The 21,093-nt window shown below is 42.3% G+C and overlaps 1 protein-coding gene across 3 annotated transcripts in view; it reads right to left on the minus strand.

Moving 5' to 3' along the window:
* Positions 1–21,093, minus strand: part of LOC307017619 (protein phosphatase 1 regulatory subunit 29-like) — a 339,917-nt gene that overhangs the window by 73,321 nt on the left and 245,503 nt on the right. For all 3 annotated transcript variants that reach the window (XM_079647257.1, XM_079647255.1, XM_079647256.1), the window contains exon 4: positions 7,319–7,367. The gene's annotated coding sequence lies outside the window, so the exon portion shown is untranslated. The remainder of the gene's footprint in view (positions 1–7,318; positions 7,368–21,093) is intronic.

Here is a 21,093-nt window from a genome sequence, read left to right on the forward strand (position 1 = left end):
GAACCTTTTTCCAAGTCAAACTCAAATACAATTAGGAGAACATGATGGGATCCAACCAGAAGCAATGCCAAAATCGGGCCAGGGGCGCAGAATTTGGCGGAGGCCCAGCCCACTTCCTAACCTCAGCATTCAATACTTGACGAAATGTGTGATGTGTGTTTGCATTGCAAGAACAAGGACACAAATTCAAGAAGAAACATCTTTTTATATTTCAAAAATAATCTAGGAACATAATGAAAAACCAAACACTGGGTCTGAACATCCAGAAAATTGAGAAACAAAAATATATTTTATTAGAAAATATTAATTATTTACAAAACATAAACATTTATATTTTAGCTTGGGCTCTCACCAGAGAAGCCCGATTTTTTTTTTATAGTAATAAAAATAAATGTTTACATATTTATTCCACCCATAACTTCAATTGAGGCAGTTTGAAAATTGAAATCAAACAAGATTTCAAAACAACTTAATCCGCTTTGCATTTGCAACAACAACAACAACAACAACAACAACTGTACACCCTAAGTCTTGAACTTGCATAACAACATGATGATTTCAACTTTAAAGAGGAACTTGCAGGTTAGAGAACCCAGTGAATAAATGTGTAGGGAAATGATGAATACACTAGATTTTCAAAAATATATACAGAAATATACACGACAGTGACATCTGGCATCGTTTTAGTAAGACATTTTCACTTCCGCATAAAAAGCCTCCCCACGTGACCTCCCGCGTCTGACGTAACACGGGGGACACAAGGGGGAGAGCGGCCGGTCTAACGTATGAATAAACATGGATCACAATGCTAGTTTTGACACAGAAGAGGTTGAACATATATATTCGAATGCATATGATTATAATTATGAGCCTGCTAGGCGTCCAAGAGACCAGGAGCAGCCAAGGATTAGAAGAAATAACGGCCATCGGAGAGAAATGGAGCTGTGGTGTGAGGAGAACCAGTGGAGAACAGAGCAGCTGTGTTGGTGAGTGACCGGCGTTAGCTACATTTAATGTTAGTTAACGCCGGTCACATCACAACATTGTAAAGTTAGCAATCATATATCAGGCTATAACTAACGTAGCATTAATCAGCCGTATCTCGCGTTACGTAATGCAACTCCACACTACGGTGCTGTGTACCGGAGGAGAGACGCGAGATACGGCTGATACTTGATGATCTGGCGGAGAAAGGTTGTGGAGCTTCCGTTGATATGTCGTTGTAAATGGCTTGATGGAAAGCAGGTGTGTAGTCGGGGAGGGTGCACAGCTGATTGCAGCAGATGAGTGGAGGTTGAGCCGGGAGCCAGGAGTGACAGCCACCACGCACACACAAACAACACAGACAGGGGGAAACAAACAAACACAAAGGAGACGGCTGGAGCAGTGCAGCCACCACAGCGTTAGCTAATGGAATTCCACACTACGTCTTACGGTGCTTTGTACCAGAGGGGAGAGAGAGAGAGAGCAGCGAAGGGGGGCGGAGAGAGAGATGTAATACGGTTTCCTGATAAAGCTGTGGAGAGTGTGTGCTGCAGGGAGGTGGATGCACAACGCACCCAGGAACACACGCTAGCTCCGGTCCTTTTCCCGTGAGGGAAACTGTGGACTCGATGTCCTGACAGGCTGGAGTTTGTGCAACCTGCACAAACACAAGCTCACCATGATTACCAATGGTGAAATGCAATGTAAAAATACCGAAAAAATACCAGCTCACTAAATCACAACCGCTCAAACCAACTACAAACTACTACCGCGGATTGGGCAGAGAAGGAGTCCGAGAAAGTTAACTCCCCCATGTGACGTAATATGACGCGTTTGACGTATGACGTTAAAAAAAAGCTGTTTTTAGTAGCAGAGCTCAAAACGTCTCCCTTCCCTCTGAATTCCTGCCCTTATGTCTCGTAAAACATATCAAATCCTGCATTAACATTTTTAATTGTAATTTTCAGGCAGGGTTAAGCATAAATGTAGTAAAAAAAAAAAAACCTTCAAGTTGCTCTTTAGGTGCGAGAGCTCTGCAGCTGTGAGAGTCTCTGCTTTAGAAGTTGACTTTCCCTCCTCAGCTGTTCTTTTACTGAGAGGAGTCTCTGTTCGTCTGACTGCATGCTGCAGATGCACTCTGCAGCTTTCTTCAGGACCACCACATAAGATGGACTTTTATTAATCCCTCGTGGGGAAATTGTTTCTCTGCATTTGACCCATCCTAGTGTTAGGAGCAGTGTGCTGCCATTTTGAACGGCGCCCGGGGAGCAGTGTAGGGAACGGTGCCTTGCTCAGGGACACCTCGGTAGCACTTGGTCTTGCCGGGACTTGAACTGGTGACCTTCCAGACTGCCAAGCCAACTCCCTATTGACTTCGCCACCACCGCCCTAAATAGAATAGAAATAGAAAGCCTTTTCGTTGTTCGCCACCTCGGGGATCTCGTCCCTCAGGGCAAAGAATCTCAACTTGAGCTCGTTCCTCCTCTGACGCTCCAAAAAATTATAGAGAGTCCTTCTCTTGTCATCGTCTCCTTAACTTGCTCTCATCTTGCTGACCTGGCTCACCTCCAGAGTAGGAGTGTGTGTAAATGTGTAACTATGGCAGAGTTGCGTAGCCTACATGTTAATGTGTTTGCATTGATATGTAAATGTGTTGTGCGTTTCCATGATGTGCAGTAGATGTTATGCATGCTCTACAACGTCAGACTTGGGAATACATTTTAAATGATGTGATGATTTAATTAGATTCATTATTGTAAAGATGTCTGATCGCCTACTTAGGTTTTTCAGCCACCTCTTGAAGACTTATTCGAGATTTCATAATCGGCAAGTTTTGATTTTCCAGACTTAATCAAATATCACTCAGCAAATTAATGTTCTTATGAAGCTTCTGTATATTAACTTATTACCATATCACTCAGCATGCAGGAGCAGAATATAAATGCTGAGGATTTCTCTGTGAACGGGAAAAAATATAGTTTCCATCTTCGTCTGTTTTATCAATAAAGTTACAACAATTATAATAATCTTAAAGAACATGTATGTGTACAGGAGTCTAATGGGTGTTTATTTCTGACATGACGTTAATTATAATGGAGGTTAGTATTCACCCCCTATATCCCCACACCCTTTATTTTGAAACACTAGGCTTGGATTTCCATCTTTTCATACCTATAACGCTGTTTCCCCCAAAACATATCTTTGTACAAGATTCAAATGTGTTCACTTGAATCAGTACACAATAAAGCCTTGTGCCCAGTGTTGAAATACTTCTGATGTCCATATCAAAAGAACTGGCCCACATTTTGACCACACTAACTAATACACATCTCAAACTTTGGACAGACTTATGAACTAGGTCAACTTTTTCGGATATTTTAAGTCTGCATTGTAACTTTTAAGCTTTTGAGACAGGAAATGACCCGAGGTCGGTCTTCCCTGTGTGTCTGATATAAATATGTCTGGAACTTCCTTTATTATTTGTCCTTTGCGGGCTTTTTATGACAGACAGAGCTGTCCTCTAAGATGTCTACACCGCTGCAGAAGGACATCTTTTATCAGTTGAAATGACTTTAAAGTGCAATGTTTAGAGCTCTGCATTTCTTCGGGCATTTTTCTTGTTTTTGTTTGTCTCCAACCACCCTCTCTCTAGGAACTCAAAGAGGCACAATTACTTTTTTTGCTGTGTTTTCCCTTTCCTGTAGTTTGTTCTTAAGGTTTTAGTGCATGTAAATGGTCTGCAAAGGCTAATATTCCAACGTTTCTCTACCACACCCATCCATTGGACTCCTTTGTTTACTTCCAGAACAAATATGTAACACTAACGCTCCTATTGGCTACCTCTCCAAATATTCTACATGATTGGCTAAGGGGCGGGACATCTCAAAGCGTTTGACAATCACAACACAGTTGGGCATGCGCTTACTACCCATTGAAAACGATAACAGAAACACATGGGTGCCGAGGAAAAGGCCCTATGAGGACACAGGTTCGAGTTCTTCTTCTAATCTCTTCCATCGGGCCTCACCAAATGAGAGATTAAGGTAATGTTGTCTTATTTTTCTACAGTTATCCTGTTTCTCTTTTACCAGTAGGCGCGTTCACACCGGAGTACTTTTCCCGTTTAGTTCCGTTAGTACCCCTTATTTTGCTTTCACCCCAAAAAGAGAACTTGGTTCCGAGAACTTTTACCCCCATTTGTTGTGCCTGCTAGAGAGGTGGCACTATCTTGGGGAGAAAAAAGTACCAATTTCTATTGGTTGGGCGAATTGCAAACCACGCCCTGTAAAACTCTGAAAAGTTTGCTGACGCTGCCATTGTATTTGCTGGCATTAGCCTTATTAGCCCCGTGCACCAACGGAGAGAGACTAACTTATGGAAACGCAAAAAAAAACATGGGAGCGGTGGAGATGAGGAGGTGTCGGCGTTCTGGCGATTTACTCGGAAGGCTTCAGTAGAAGCTGCTGGGAGTCCCAGCAGCTTCTACTGAAGCCAGTCCCCAACTCCGGGGACTTCCGGACGGGGACTTCGGGAGGCAGTATACACCGTGAAGTTGTTTGCGGCCTGCCAGTAAACCCAAAGCAGAAGAAGAAGAAGAAGAAGTGACGTCAGCGGCTTCATTTGCGTAATCTTCCCTCAGGGACTTATTCCGGTGTGAACGTGATCTTTACTTAGTTCCCTGGGGTAATAAGTGCTGGCCACTAAGTGCTGACACTAAGTGCTGGGCACTAAGTGCTGGCACTAAGTACGGCAAAGTACTTGGTGTGAAAGCAGCTAATGTTACCGTTTTTATTGTTGTCTTGAGTCCCGTTCAGCACCTTTTTAAATATTGTAGCTTCACCAGTATTAGATTACTTCTCCTGGTTGATGTCTGAAAGGCATCTGTCTCTCTCTGTTCTCTCTCCATCCTTTTCAGTGTGGATTGTGTTTCAAACCGACGCTAATTAGAGCTATCATGGCTCAATAGCTGCAGATCAATGGTGCTCAGCCACCTGCTGGGAGTGACACTCACATCTGTGGCACCGGGGCATATGACACACAGAAGGCCCATCAGCCCAGGTGACAAACGCTGTCCGTGCCTGAAGGGAAAAATAAAATGATAGCGCTTGATGCATAAAGAGACCCATTCTGAAACGCTACATATCTATTATTGACAGGGTGGGGGGGTCATTATGCCTCATTTGCATTACTGCTTTTGACATTCAAAGTGGTAATCTGAGAGATTCTGGCTTCTTTCATTTTGGCTACAGTGCATTAACTCCCAAAAGATCACCTGTCAATCACCTGTAGACGATATGACCCGTGTCCTTTTATTTCGTTTTTCTTTATTGGATATGTCTGCAGACATTTGTGTCAATGGGACCGTTAACCAGAGTGGAATATCTCAACAAGCATTAGCCAAATTGCAATTGCATATTTAACACATTTCCATGATTATAAGTGGACTTAGAAATAAAGCTTTTCCTTTTGTACCTGACTGACAAAAATGTCCTTCAAGGTGGATTTCTAGAACAAAAAACGAAACACAATACACTACCAACTTCCAGTTTTTAAAAATAGTAGATATTTAGCTCTCTTGTGGCATTAAATGGGCTGTGCCGTCATTTATGCATATTCTGTGACATTTCCAAAACTTGCTCAGTTATTTGGGCAATGGTCCAGGGGGGGATTTTCATTCTGCAGAAGAATAAAAAGTCCATCTCCCCCGACAGAACATATCCAGAAATAGAGCAGAAACACATTCCAACACGAAAGCCTTCTACAGTAACTGCACAGCAGATATAACGCTGGTACTTTAATGTTATCGCCTTCAGTGCTAACTCTCATCAGCACATTAATGTCACCAAACACCCAGCAGGATCTGAATCCTCCCAGTAGCAAGTCCCCCATGTGTTTTGCTCAAGGACACACAGAGAAAGCTGACCAGATGATCTCTAAGAGTGCAGGATGATGACTTTATGAATACGGTGCTGCAGGTATGAGTCCTAGAACAATGAATTCAGATTTGACCACTTCCTGTCCTCTTGTCCTACGAAATCAAATGCGTCAGAAAATACCCCACTGGTGAATTAAAAAAACAGTGGTTGCTTACAAGTGTCTAAATGAGAAGACTAAACGTCATCCCGCCCAACATTAGCAACCTTCAGCTTAGCGGTGGAGGCGTGAAGTCATGTGACCGTGCTGTAGTTCCTTTATAGCCCAACATTAGCCTCCTTTAGATTAGCGGTGGTGACGTGAAGTCATGTGACCGTGCTGTAGTTCCTTTATAGCCCAACATTAGCCACCTTTAGCTTAGCGGTGGTGAAATGAAGTCATGTGACCGTGCTGTAGTTCCTTTATAGCCCAACATTAGCCCCCTTTAGATTAGCGGTGGTGAAATGAAGTCATGTGACCGTGCTGTAGTTCCTTTATAGCCCAACATTAGCCGCCTTTAGATTAGCGGTGGTGACGTGAAGTCATGTGACCGTGCTGTAGTTCCTTTATAGCCCAACATTAGCCGCCTTTAGCTTAGCGGTGGTGACGTGAAGTCATGTGACCGTGCTGTAGTTCCTTTACAGCCCAACATTAGCGGCCTTTAGCTTAGCGGTGGTGACGTGAAGTCATGTGACCGTGCTGTAGTTCCTTTATAGCCCAACATTAGCCACCTTTAGCTTAGCGGTGGTGAAATGAAGTCATGTGACCGTGCTGTAGTTCCTTTATAGCCCAACATTAGCCCCCTTTAGCTTAGCGGTGGTGACGTGAAGTCATGTGACCGTGCTGTAGTTCCTTTATAGCCCAACATTAGCCCCCTTTAGCTTAGCGGTGGTGAAGTCATGTGACCGTGCTGTAGTTCCTTTATAGCCCAACATTAGCCCCCTTTAGCTTAGCGGTGGTGAAGTCATGTGACCGTGCTGTAGTTCCTTTATAGCCCAACATTAGCCCCCTTTAGCTTAGCGGTGGTGAAGTCATGTGACCGTGCTGTAGTTCCTTTATAGCCCAACATTAGCCTCCTTTAGCTTAGCGGTGGTGACGTGAAGTCATGTGACCGTGCTGTAGTTCCTTTATAGCCCAAAATTAGCCACCTTTAGCTTAGCGGTGGTGACGTGAAGTCATGTGACCGTGCTGTAGTTCCTTAACAGCCCAACATTAGCCACCTTTAACTTAGCGGTGTGACGTTAACATGTGGAGATCATCCTGCTTAAAAAACATATAAGTATCAAGAACGTTTGTTTGTTACAATATGTTCTCTTGTCCAAAAACTATAGTCCTGAAGAGGGCCTCTTTGTACTGCAGGTGGTCATATTCATACATCCGGCTGTTTCTCTATGAAGCACAGAACAATGAGAATAATTACCTCGAGTTGGATGTCCTCAGATCGTCTGCCAGTCGTTAGCGGTGTAAGCCTGCGATAAACAGAAAAGCACAAAAAGAACAAGTTGAATCAACCATCAGTGTCATCAAGGGAAGAAGGGGCAGTCGCTGCCTGACACACAGCGCTGAGGGGAGGGTAATTAGAAGAGAGCGCCCCTGATTGGTGCATTTGTCTACATCAAAGACGGCTAAGTAGGATACGAAACAGCTGGGCAGGCTTTACATGGAGCAACAAAGCAACAAGACACAATTAGATATATCACATGAAAATATAACTCCGCTGTGAAGACTTCCTTCTCACAGTCAGCTCGTAATGTGATCAAGCAGCCTTAAAATAAACCTTAACATTTAGAAAAATAGCCTGATATCAGCCTATGACGTAAAGATCAATGGTTTGACTGCAAGGCATGCTGGGAAGCTCAGGGAAAAGAGGGCAAATGCATAATTCTAAGTGTTTCTTCACTAAACAAGCACCATCAGACTGCTCAGCGTGAGACTGCAGCAGCAACGAGCTGCTCCCCAGTGTGAATCATTTTAATAGGATCAGTGTGACATGGAGCACAAGGGCAAAAACAGAATGTATAGGCTCCACTTGTCCTTCTGTACGGCACATTATTCGGGGTTAGGAGGGCTTATGAGGCTTAAATGTTTCTTAAATGTTCAATATTTGTCATGAGCTGGATTCAGTGGGTTGAGAGTGCTGTCCCTGCTTCTGAATCCAATTTTAGTTTTTTCTGGGGTAAATTGGAAAAATGTCAATCATAGTGTCATTTGTTAGTTACAGAAAATTGCTGGTTTAAAGAAGACCTATCATGCGATATTTGAATAACATATTGTAGTTCCATACCTATATAAGGTATATTTATACTTTTCTTTTTTTCAAAATACCAAACAAATAATTTCGCTCTATTTTGCTCTCCTCCACCCTGTCTTTGCATGCGCTGCAGCTGACCACACCCCCCTGCAAAGGAGGGGGGCCGAGTTACGAGCGTCATGTTACCATGCTTTTACCATGCTGTTACCATGCCAAGGCAACCTCTCATTCCCCTGATAGGTGTAGAGTTGGCCATATAGGCGGAGCTCCTCGTCACTGACATCACACTATTTTCAAATCTGTATCAGATCCGTTTTTAGAGATTTGGGTATTGAGGAAAAGAGACGGTTGTGTTTTCTGACACTTGGTGAGTTATGTATAAAATATATAAAAAAGGGCATTTTGCATGATAGGTCCCCTTTAAGGCACTTCCATTGTGGCTTCATTTTTTGGACTTGGAGGTTTCCGCTAGAGTCTTGTTGGTACAGTAATTTATGTATTTATTAGATTTGGAGGATTACATCACATGACATGTTAGTTGTTAGACTCTTTTATCCAAAGTGACTTACTGTATATACTTAATACAGTGGACAATCCCCACAGGAGCACTTTGGGGTGAAGCGTCTCAGGGACACAATGACATGCTGACTGCAGTGGGGTTTGAACCTGTTTGAACACCAACGCACTAATCCACTGCGCCATAGCCTCCCAGGATGAAACCCTCTTTAATGGTCACACATGTTCATGCACACACAGTGACATGTGTTCTCTGCTTTTAACCCATCCTAGTAGGAGCAGCTTTTATAGTCCAGGTTGAGTTATTCATATCTCAGTCTGTATCAGTGCCTTTCCCCTCTGTGTGTTGTGGAAGTAGAATGTTTGCATTTACCATGATGTAAATAAATGTAGTAGTTAGTACTCGAAGTCTATTCAGTATTGTATCTAATGTTAAAAATGAAGATAGTGTATGTAACCTAGTTTACACGACACTATTAGAAATACATATGGAAAAGTATACTTCAAAGAAAATGGAAGGAGGGGCGTTGCTCCCCCTCAAGTTCAAGCGATGAAAACAAGAGTGCTTAAACTATAACATGAAAACACAGCTATTGCTTGGCAGTATGATCCCTGGGTCTGCTCTGACTTTATTTGTTGACTTCGACAAAAAAAAAAGTTGTGTATAGTTATATTGCATCGTACTCTGTTTGCCTCCAGCAAATTCTTCAGAATATGTTAGAACTCTGAAAAAAAAGCCAAGACGTAAACGAGGTCTTCAGCTGCCCTTTGAAAGACTTCCAGAAATGATTATGTTGGTTGTCGGCCATATTGCTATGTTGCGAAATCGAAACACAACTGCATTAAGATGTGCAGGAAGACAGTCAACGGCTCTTGGCTATCTGATCTAACATCACCTCCTTTGACTTATAGTGTGTGTCATCGGCGTAGTCTGTGGATGCTTGTCGACTAATGTTCACAGATGGGGGGGGTGTAGTCACTCCATTTGTCGTCCTGAAGGTTAGCCCTGGGTAGAGAGCACCTTATCACAGATGCATGCTGGGAATGGATGAGTCCATATGGGATCAGTGATCAGACATCAATCAAAAGCCATCTGTCGGGACATCCATCAGAGAGACCGAGTGGAAGTAAATGCTAACTTCATCCGTCTTCACTGGACTTAGATGTGAGTTTGACATGCCGGTGACTTGCACACACAAGATAAACGAAGAGGAACCACACACACACACACACACACACACACACACACACACACACACACACACACACACACACACACACACACACACACACACACACACACACACACACACACACACACACACCGTCCCGACCTTTCATCTAGACTACCTGCTGAAAAGCTGCTCACTTTGGCAGGTGATCTGTTACAATTACTGCCACTGTATTTTCACCTTGACGAAGTCACTATGTAAGAGAGCTAATCAAAACTTTGGTGTGTGTGTGTGTGTGTGTGTGTGTGTGTGTGTGTGTGTGTGTGTGTGTGTGTGTGTGTGTGTGTGTGTGTGTGTGTGTGTGTGTGTGTGTGTGTGTGTGTGTGTGTGTGTGTGTGTGTGTGTGTGTGTGTGTGTGTGTGTGTGTGTGTGTGTGTGGACTTCTAAAGGGCACACTGTGTGGCCCAACGTTAAACCTTAAGTTAGGATATTTTGGGGAAATCTTCAAAGTGCTGCTCAAGGCCTTTTAACTTTGGAGTATGGGGTAGAGGTAGGTTAGAGCACATTTCTCTATTCCAAGTGTGTGCTTTAAAGATGCCCTATTATAATTGCTGGGGTTCCTCCTTTCCTTCAGTGTGTTCTATTGGTTTTAGTGCATGTCATTTGTCTTTAAAAGCTACAATCCTTGTGTTCCCTCCAGACTGAGTTTCTCATCCCCACCCGGCCTGAAACACCTCCATTCGACTTTGGATTGGTTACTTGCGCTTCTATTGGCTAGCATCCCAACACATTTTACGGGGCGGGACATCTCTAAGTGGTTGTCCAATTAAGACAGAGCCACACAACACCCTAACCCTAACCCTAGATGTTACTAACAATGTCTGGCCCTTATAATAATAATCTGTGACATTTCAAGTAATAGTAGGAGCACTATGAGAGACTTGCTTTCTACTGTCATCCCTTAAATACTAATCTCAAATCGACCAAACAAAGATTTTACGTAATATCCGTTTGCACACCCAACACTTCTCGAAGAGTTTCCCAAAGTTAGAACAATAACGATGATTTTAATTGTATAACCTGCCTATTCGACTCTATGGAAGTGCAATTGTTAATCAATGAAGTACTCCTCTAAAGCTGTTTTAACACATTTCTGGTCACTGGAAATTCAAAAATACTTAAAACGTTCCGGGCGTCAATCGGTCACACGCCAACATTATTGTGTCAATGTAGGAAACATTGAGACACTTCTGATATTTCCATTTATTTTAGGACTAGCTGGCCTCCTAACTCAGATGACAGATATCTTTGCCCTTTAGCTGCTACACATTTCACTTTCTTCTCCAGCTATCAACTAACTGTGTCCGTCTTTCATTTGGTGCGGAACAGGTTGCATAGAGTGGGATTTTCAGAGCTTGTTTGCTGTATATTAATTCCTTCTGCTGCTGGAAACAAAGTTAACAAGCGCAGTGAGGGTGGACTACACGTCATGAAACCAAAATAATGAGCTAAAAGCAGTTAATAAGCTCCAGAGAAGATACTGATCTGTGGGTCATTCACACAAAGTGACCCCTCTCAGATAACACTTTGTATAACAATAGATCCACTTAATATTATTAATTTGGAGCTTTTCTGGGAATGTGGTCAAAGGGCATTTTGCAGCGTGGCTCAATCTTTGTCTGCCTGTAACAAATTATGACATGTTATTAACTTGAGTGGCTAATCTGTCAATCTAGGTTTCGTCTAAGTGTTTCTTCTCTGAAACCAAACTTAAAGCAGAGTGTCCAAAATGTCAAGAAACTCAAGTATAGAAGCTTAGTCTAATACTAGAGCTACGGCATTGCAGCACCAGCTGATGAACTGATTCTCTTGCATCGTACAAGTCGAGTCCATATCCAAACATTGACCGAACAAACAGCACTTGGGGTTCTCACAAACATGTTCAAAAAACCTCTGCCTTTCCGGGGTCAAACACAACCAATCATATGAAAAAACACACCTAGATACCTTTGGCCTTGGACATAGGAAGGAGACTATTGGAACATAACTTTGAAAAAGGCCAATAGCCACTCAAAAATCCAATATGGCGGATTTGTTGAAGATGGCCACCAATGATGGTTTAGGAATGTCCTTTTTTGCCATAAAATCACTTTCACTACCACTAAATAAATGATTTTGGTGTCAAATCATACATTTTTTACTTCGTAGAAACCAAATTCAGACACAAGGAATTACTCGGAAGCTTCTTTTTACAACGTCTAAGCGACACGATCAACATAATCTGCATATAATATGGAAAACTGGGTGCCTTAACATACATGGTGGTTGAGGTGGTGGAGGTATTTTGGGATGTAGGAGTACATTTTGCAAACAGAGACTAGTATATGTATTCCACACACAGCTTTTGTTACCAGTATGTAAGCTCCTTGCCTAAAGGGATATCCACAACCAAATGCACAGCCGTTCTGAAGGAGTCTGAACAGATCTTTTCCTCAACAGGAGGGGAAACAACTGTGGCCGATAGACTGTGCTTAGGTGAGGAGTAGCTTATCCCAGAGAGGAGATGCTTCATATCGCAGCCTGTTATCCACAGTCCAGCAGACACCATACTGCTCTTTCACTCACCGACACTCCAGGTACCGCTGCCACCAAAGTATTTTTCAAGAGCAACCCTGCTGGACTGGAAGAAATCAAAATGATACCTTAAAAAAGGGATGTACTGGAGTTAAGCTGACACGCATCAAAGTTTGTTTTCTTTTCTCAAAGTCTTTGGCAAGGACAACTCCGGGAGCTCGGCTGAGTTAACGGTTTGTGTCCTCATATGAGGTGAAACAAGAATAAATGACAAAATCAAATGTCTGAAGGTACTATCAAATGGACTTGTCTCGGTAACACTAATGAAAGGTGGACTGCGTAAAAGGAGATGAATGTCACAAACAAAAACTAAATAAAATAATGCAAAAAAAACATTTAAAAATAGAACAGCTGTCACAGAGTTTGAGATTAATAAGTAAATACACATTCAAAGCAGCACAAGTGCAATGGGATCCAATCTGAGAGAGTGGGTGATGCATTTTTACATAATGTGTGAGTTCTTCAAATTATATATCTAGAAAAAAAACTCACCTCAATTCCATCCCCTGATTCTTAACGGTCTATTGAATAGGGATATTATTCCCATCCCGGGGACAGAGCTTCAACACACAATTATGCATGCAAATAGATCTTTATTGATGTTGATGCTCTCATAGACTCTTATGTAAATTGATGACCTCTTTTCATAAAAGGGCCAGCTTTAAGCTAATTTGGCAAGACTACTTTAGCCCATTATGTATCTCCAGCATGGTGTGAAATGTAAAAAGAACAAGCACTGTTAGGGTTGTTTGTATTGGGACCATTGATGAAGTCTGTAATTGGTTGATGGAATATGCACTCAAACGTACTTTCAATTCATGTTATGATCTCTATCGGACTGCCCGTTCAAATGCAATTTTTCAATAATGTTAAAGAGGCCAAATTACGGTTTTTGGGATTTTTTCTGTAGTTTGTTCTATAGGTTTAAGTGCATGTAAATGGTCTTCAATGACTAAAATCCCTGTTCCCTGCCTACATTGTAGTCCTTTGTTTACTTCCTGAACATAGTGACATCACTTTGCGACACTCATACTTCTATTGCTAGCGCTCCAACACATTGTACTTGATAAGCTAAGGGGCGGGACATCTCTAAGCAGTTGACCAATCACAACAGAGTAGAGACACTACATACTGATATACACCTGAACATCAGCAGGAGAGGACTCTTTAAAGTAGAGACACTACATACTGATATACACCTGAACATCAGCATGAGAGGACTCTTTAAAGTAGAGACACTACATACTGATATACACCTGAACATCAGCAGGAGAGGACTCTTTAAAGTAGAGACACTACATAATGATATACTCCTGAACATCAGCAGGAGAGGACTCTTTAAAATAGAGACACTACATACTGATATACACCTGAACATCAGCAGGAGAGGACTCTTTAAAGTAGAGACACTACATACTGATATACACCTGAACATCAGCAGGAGAGGACTCTTTAAAGTAGAGACACTACATACTGATATACACCTGAACATCAGCAGGAGAGGACTCTTTAAAGTAGAGACTCTACATACTGATATACACCTGAACATCAGCAGGAGAGGACTCTTTAAAGTAGAGACACTACATACTGATATACACCTGAACATCAGCACGAGAGGACTCTTTAAAGTAGAGACACTACATACTGATATACAACTGAACATCAGCAGGAGAGGACTCTTTAAAGTAGAGACACTACATACTGATATACACCTGAACATCAGCAGGAGGGGACTCTTTAAAGTAGAGACACGACATACTGATATACACCTGAACATCAGCAGGAGAGGACTCTTTAAAGTAGAGACACTACACACTGATATACACCTGAACATCAGCAGGAGAGGACTCTTTAAAGTAGAGACACGACATACTGATATACACCTGAACATCAGCAGGAGAGGACTCTTTAAAGTAGAGACACTACATACTGATATACAACTGAACATCAGCAGGAGAGGACTCTTTAAAGTAGAGACACTACATACTGATATACACCTGAACATCAGCAGGAGGGGACTATTTAAAGTAGAGACACAACATACTGATATACACCTGAACATCAGCAGGAGATGTCCTCGTTGATGTCAATAACAAAACAGGAGAAGAACATTTGGAAGACATTTTGTGCGACTTTGAGAACTTTTCCTCGAATGTGCCAGAGTTCCCTCTTTAATGAATATCTAGCTTAATATTTGATGTGGCTCATCACAGAGACCTGGCAACAGATGAAGCTGCAAATCAAATGTGATCCTTCATTTAAAAATAAAGATTACGGATGTTACTGGTTTCGAAGACTCTCATTAAAAATATCAACAAGAGATCTGTTAAAATACCTACACAGTTAATGCTAAAGTCCAAAATTGCTTTGGAGTCCCTTCAACAAATGATAGACCGAAGTTGCTTTCCTCCTGGTCATTTTACGGCAGCAGTGTCTTGGGGGTAAATAGATGCAAATCAATCCACATCCCCAACTGTCAACATGTCACATTTCCTGGATCAACATCAAATAAAGGCTATTGAAATGTTATGTTATAAAAAGCTTTCATTTGTATTACCATTCGCACTATCTGCAGAATGATCCATAGTTTGAGTTTCTCCTTCCTAGTAACCATGAACAACTTGCAATTGTATGTATATCTGTATGTCTATGCTCCTGTAGTGTTAGCTACTAACTGCAGTATTTTTGACTTTTTTAGAACATTTTAGTCATCCATAATTGTTATACTGTTTATGTTTTTATTTGATATATTATATTTCATTGTATTTTCACTTTAAATATTTAGTTAATTCTCTGTTCCACCCATTTTCATGTGATGCTTCTGTCACTAAATAATTTACCAAATTAGGATCAATAAAGTATCAATCTTAAAAAGAAGCCCACATTTTTCTGACAACTTGTTCACTTTTCAGATTTGTTATAGGCTTTATCCACATTGTAAGGTTGTAACACCAAGGCATTTCAAAAGTCAAGCAACCAGTGCATTTGGTTCGGCAGGAACATCGGATAGCAGTCACATAGCAACAGCTGTAGCCACAAACAACACTCATGCAAAGTGTTTCTCTCCTGCTGCTGCCTGAAGAAAAGATGTCCCATTTGAACACTTTAACATTGCTTTCCACCTGCTGCCTAATCTATAAGTGGGGAGATCACATTTAAATCACAGAAACTCTTACAAAACACATACAATCAAAGTTTTAGTACATCGACGACACATTTAATCACAGCAACAATAAACTTTAAGTAGAGGACATCTCCACAATAGCCACGCACGAGGAGATACAAATGTTTATTTTCAGCGCAATTTACCGCCTAGGATCTTCACTCTTCAGTCCATTTAAAGGAGAGAACATTTTCAAGATTGGAAAATGCTCTCCAAGTTAATGAAGCTTTGAGTCGCATAGCAACAGCAGCTTGCAAACAACTCTTCCTCAGAGTATTCATGGAGTAGTGCTGGCTAAAAACAGACAGAGGATGAGGCATGCTTTGTGATGGGTTGGTAACATGGGAGGCAGTAATGACAACAAGCAGATCGTGACCTCACAATCCTCCCACTACCTTCCAATGTGGACAAGAATATATTGGTACCGTGAGCCCTAAACCTCGGAAGTGAGTCAGTATTTTCCCCTCCATTGAAGTGTTTTAGGGAAAATGCCTAAAAAAGGGTATATAAACACTAACTTAGTATACATGAATTACATCAGTGAAAACCCAACTGTGAATGTCTGAAGCTTTTAGGAGTTTTTAAAACCGCTAAAGTGTCTAAATGAGACGACTAAACGTCATCAAGCCCAAAATTAGCCGCCTTTAGCTTAGCTGTGGTGACGTGAAGTCATGTGACCGTGCTGTAGTTCCTTTATAGCCCAACATTAGCCACCTTTAGCTTAGCTGTGGTGACGTGAAGTCATGTGACCGTGCTGTAGTTCCTTTATAGCCCAACATTAGCCACCTTTAGCTTAGCGGTGGTGACGTGAAGTCATGTGACCGTGCTGTAGTTCCTTTATAGCCCAACATTAGCCGCCTTTAGCTTAGCGGTGGTGACGTGAAGTCATGTGACCGTGCTGTAGTTCCTTTATAGCCCAACATTAGCCACCTTTAGCTTAGCGGTGGAGACGTGAAGTCATGTGACCGTGCTGTAGTTCCTTTATAGCCCAACATTAGCCGCCTTTAGCTTAGCGGTGGTGACGTGAAGTCATGTGACCGTGCTGTAGTTCCTTTATAGCCCAACATTAGCCGCCTTTAGCTTAGCGGTGGTGACGTGAAGTCATGTGACCGTGCTGTAGTTCCTTTATAGCCCAACATTAGACACCTTTAGCTTAGCGGTGGTGACGTGAAGTCATGTGACCGTGCTGTAGTTCCTTTATAGCCCAACATTAGCCGCCTTTAGCTTAGCGGTGGTGATGTGAAGTCATGTGACCGTGCTGTAGTTTCTTTATAGCCCAACACTAGCCACCTTTAGCTTAGCGGTGGTGACGTGAAGTCATGTGACCGTGCTCTTTTGAGAATCAAACAAAGCAGATTTAAAATAAAAAAATAATGCAAACAAACAAGTGAAATGAACTGAATTGCTTTTAATTCACTGGCAGGAGCGACAAGTGAGGAGGAGCAAACATTTAACAATGAGGGAGAGATTGAACAAAGATAAAGAGTAGAGGACCGCATTGAGTAATGGAAGAGATGGAAGAGAGGGTGCAGGTTATGGAAAGGAGAGAGACATGGAAATGGAGACTGAGGGAAATAGCACAGGAGACACAAGGGGACAAGAGATGCCAAATACCAATACTAGAGTAGACCAGGCCGGAAGAGAGGTGGCAGGAATAGATGAGAGAGAGATGAGGGGTGAGAGAGCTGATAACGGTCAAAGAGAGACAATTCTACATGAATTTGATCCAGCCAAGTATAAAAATAAAGCACTAACTGAAAAGTACTGCCTTCTCAAAAATAAGTGGTTCAAACATGAACATAATTACCCCAAAACAAAGTTTGGTGAAAAGCAATTACGCTATAACATGAAGTGGGAGGAGAAATATCCTTGGCTAAGATATTCTGTTTCAGAAGATTCCACCTATTGTTCCATTTGTATGTGATTTAGTACAAAACACAATCTTCATAAATGACGGATTTCGAGACTGGAAAAATGCCATTGGAGAGAAGCGGGGCATCATTTCTAATCACAGTTGTAGTCCAGCACACCTACATGCCTCGGAGCTGGCTGAACATTTTCTGTCAGTAGCCCAAGGGCAACAGAAAAGCATTAATTCTGTTCTGAGTGATGCATATGAGAAGGTTGGAATGAATCTCAAAGCTCTACTTTCCATTATTGATGTTGTCAACTGTCAATCAACTGATTCTTAAGCATTACACTTTCAAAAATAATTTATATTGCAGCCCACTGACTTGGTTTGAAATCAATATATTATCAAATTTCAGACCCCCCACAGGACTTAAAAAGCACCTCACTAGATCATGAAAATCACAAAAATCTCGGGTGTCTATACCCCCGAACCCCCCTTTAAGGTTTGGACCTCGGTATTTAGGAAATCCTAGATACGGCCCTGATGTGACCGTGCTGTAGTTTCTTTATAGCCCAACACTAGCCGCCTTTAGCTTAGCGGTGGTGAAGTGAAGTCATGTGACCGTGCTGTAGTTCCTTTAGAGCCCAACATTAGCCGCCTTTAGCTTAGCGGTGGTGACGTGAAGTCATGTGACCTTGATGTAGTTCCTTTATAGCCCAACATTAGCCACCTTTAGCTTAGCGGTGGTGAAGTGAAGTCATGTGACCGTGCTGTAGTTCCTTTAGAGCCCAACATTAGCCACCTTTAGCTTAGCGGTGGTGACGTGAAGTCATGTGACTGTGCTGTAGTTCCTTTATAGCCCAACATTAGCCACCTTTAGCTTAGCGGTGGTGACGTGAAGTCATGTGACTGTGCTGTAGTTCCTTTGGAGCCTAATGTTAGCTTTCTACAAATCATAAGGTTGCCTTAATATGAGTGGCAGTAACTCAGTCTGTAGGGACTGGGCTTGGAAACCGAAGGGTCTCCGGCTCAAGTCTCGATCGTAATAAAAAACTACAGGTTGGACTGAAAGGTACCTCTATTTATTCAGACCTAATGTGTATAAATCCTGTCTTGTGCATGTTATATTCTGTACACTAACAACTCAGTTGGGGATAAATAAAGGGTCTTCCTCTTTCTTTTTAATAGGTTGAGATAATCATGCTTAACAAACTGTATCATAAACGTTTTGTTTTTTTGCCACAGACTTACTTTAGACTTAGAAAATTCAATTGGCTTTTTGTTGCTGGATACCTTGCGATACTAAATTCCTGGTTGTCCGACAGAAACACATCCCTGCACTACTCTATTGGGCTAGAGCGGCCCCCCTGCAGAGCGAGAAGAGAAGAGAAAGCTGAGACAGGTGCAGAGTGAGTGTGGAGAAACTGCCAGGTAATGACTATAATTCAACTTCAGTTCCCGGGGAAGTGAGCACCAGTTAAAGTTTAAAGCTTAAATCAATGAGAGCCGGCACCAGAGGAGACCACCGGAGAGCGGGGGAGACTGATACAATGCATGGGTCAAGGAAAGGGAGCAATGGAGGGAGGAGGGAGAGCAAAGAGTGGGGTAGAAAGAAGACGCTGAGAGAGGTGTGTGTGAAGCTGCAGATTTGAGGCAGAATGATGGATGATTCCCCCCGCTTTCGTTCCCTGAGTTTTCACATTTGAGTCACCGCCCCCCAACGCCCTCTGCCACACACACATCCTGCACTGTGATGAACAAACTGGCACAGGAGCTCTACACACACACATGAATCACTGCTGCAGTGTGGAGGGGAAGCCGGCGGTGTATTTCCCTCAGGGCAGCACTTCCCCTTCTTCTGTTTCAGCTCAGCACCCTCACTGAGCAAATGTGGTTTGTGCACCCTGAGAAACAGAAGTGTACTGTCGCTGTGTGTTTTTTATCTTTGTGTCACAGCGCTGTGTGAAGGGTGTACTCACTTTGTTCTGTAGGATACACTGCAATTATGAGGAAAAACAGCGAGGTTGCTGGGTAAGTTTTCTGATCAAATCTCAAATGAAACAAACTATTGACTCTTCGTGTGTGTGTGTGTGTGTGTGTGTGTGTGTGTGTGTGTGTGTGTGTGTGTGTGTTGTGTGTTGTGTGTTGTGTGTGTGTGTGTGTGTGTGTGGCCTGGCGGGCCTGGCATTACTTTTGGGACCTAAATCTGTTTACACAGTCACGTGTGGGGACTCGCCTCCCTTATGGGGACAAAATGGAGGTCCCCATAACAGCAATCATTAATTTTAGGGTGAAGACTTGGTAAGGGATAAGGTTAGGCATGTGTTGGTTAAGGTTAGGATAAGTCTCCAGGAAATGCATGTAAGTCAATGGTGTGTGTGTGTGTGTGTGTGTGTGTGTGTGTGTGTGTGTGTGTGTGTGTGTGTGTGTGTGTGTGTGTGTGTGTGTGTGTGTGTGTGTGTGTGTGTGTGTGTGTGTGTGTGTGTGTGTGTGTGTGTGTGTGTGTGTGTGTGTGTGTGTGTGTGCGTGCGTGCGTGCGTGCGTGCGTGCGTGCGTGCGTGCGTGCGTGCGTGCGTGCGTCCGTCCGTCCGTCCGTCCGTCCGTCCGTCCGTCCGTCCGTCCGTCCGTCCGTCCGTCCGTCCGTCCGTCCGTCCGTCCGTCCGTCCGTCCGTCCGTCCGTCCGTCCGTCCGTCCGTCCGTCCATTACTTTTGGGACCTAAATCTGTTTACACAGTCACGTGTGGGGACTCGCCTCCATTATGGGGACAAAATGGAGGTCCCCATAACAGCAATCATTAATTTTAGGGTGAAGACTTGGTTATGGTTAAGTTTAGGATAAGTCTCCAGGAAATGCATGCAAGTCAATGTAATGTCCCCTGAAGTGATGTATACATGGTGTGTGTGTGTCAAATCTCAGGTGCTGTATTTGTGAGTATGCTTCCTTATTATTGTACTACACTTAAAGATTCAGATAATTAGATAATACAAAATGAAAACCAACTCTTAAATATATGATTCTGAAATGAGCCATTATGTATAAACCAGTACTTTAACTGTTAGTACTTTCAGTCATTTTGATGCCAAGACTTTTGCTCAAGACATATTTTCAATGCAGGAATATTACTTTGAACCTTGAACTTGTAACAAAGTATTTCCATAATGTAATATTGCTACTTTACTAAATTGAAATATCTGAGGACTTTATCCAGGGTTGTAAAACTAAAACAAACATTACATTTTGAATGTTCCTTTATATTAAGACACCATAAATCATTTGTTGTTAAGGTCATTGTTGACTTAACCTTGTTAAGTAAATGTAAAATGTACATATGTGAAAAATGACATTGTCAAACAATTGTTGGTCATGTGACATTTTGTAATATTTGCACATCCGATAAGGCTCAAATCATTTATTTTTTGGACCAAATGTATTCAATGTTTTGTAAATAAAGGTTTGTGTTTTTTTTTCTGATACATTTCAAGATGCAAAAACAAATAGAAAAGGTTGCTCTGGTTTATCTTACACACATACACTGGGTGTCTGTTTTTCAGGCGTCGTCTCACATGATATTGACCCGTTCCAACCAACATCAGAAATGTCTGTTGT

The sequence above is a fragment of the Notothenia rossii genome (assembly GCF_949606895.1).
Source record: "Notothenia rossii genome assembly, chromosome: 1".
In the NCBI taxonomy this organism is placed as follows: domain Eukaryota; kingdom Metazoa; phylum Chordata; class Actinopteri; order Perciformes; family Nototheniidae; genus Notothenia; species Notothenia rossii.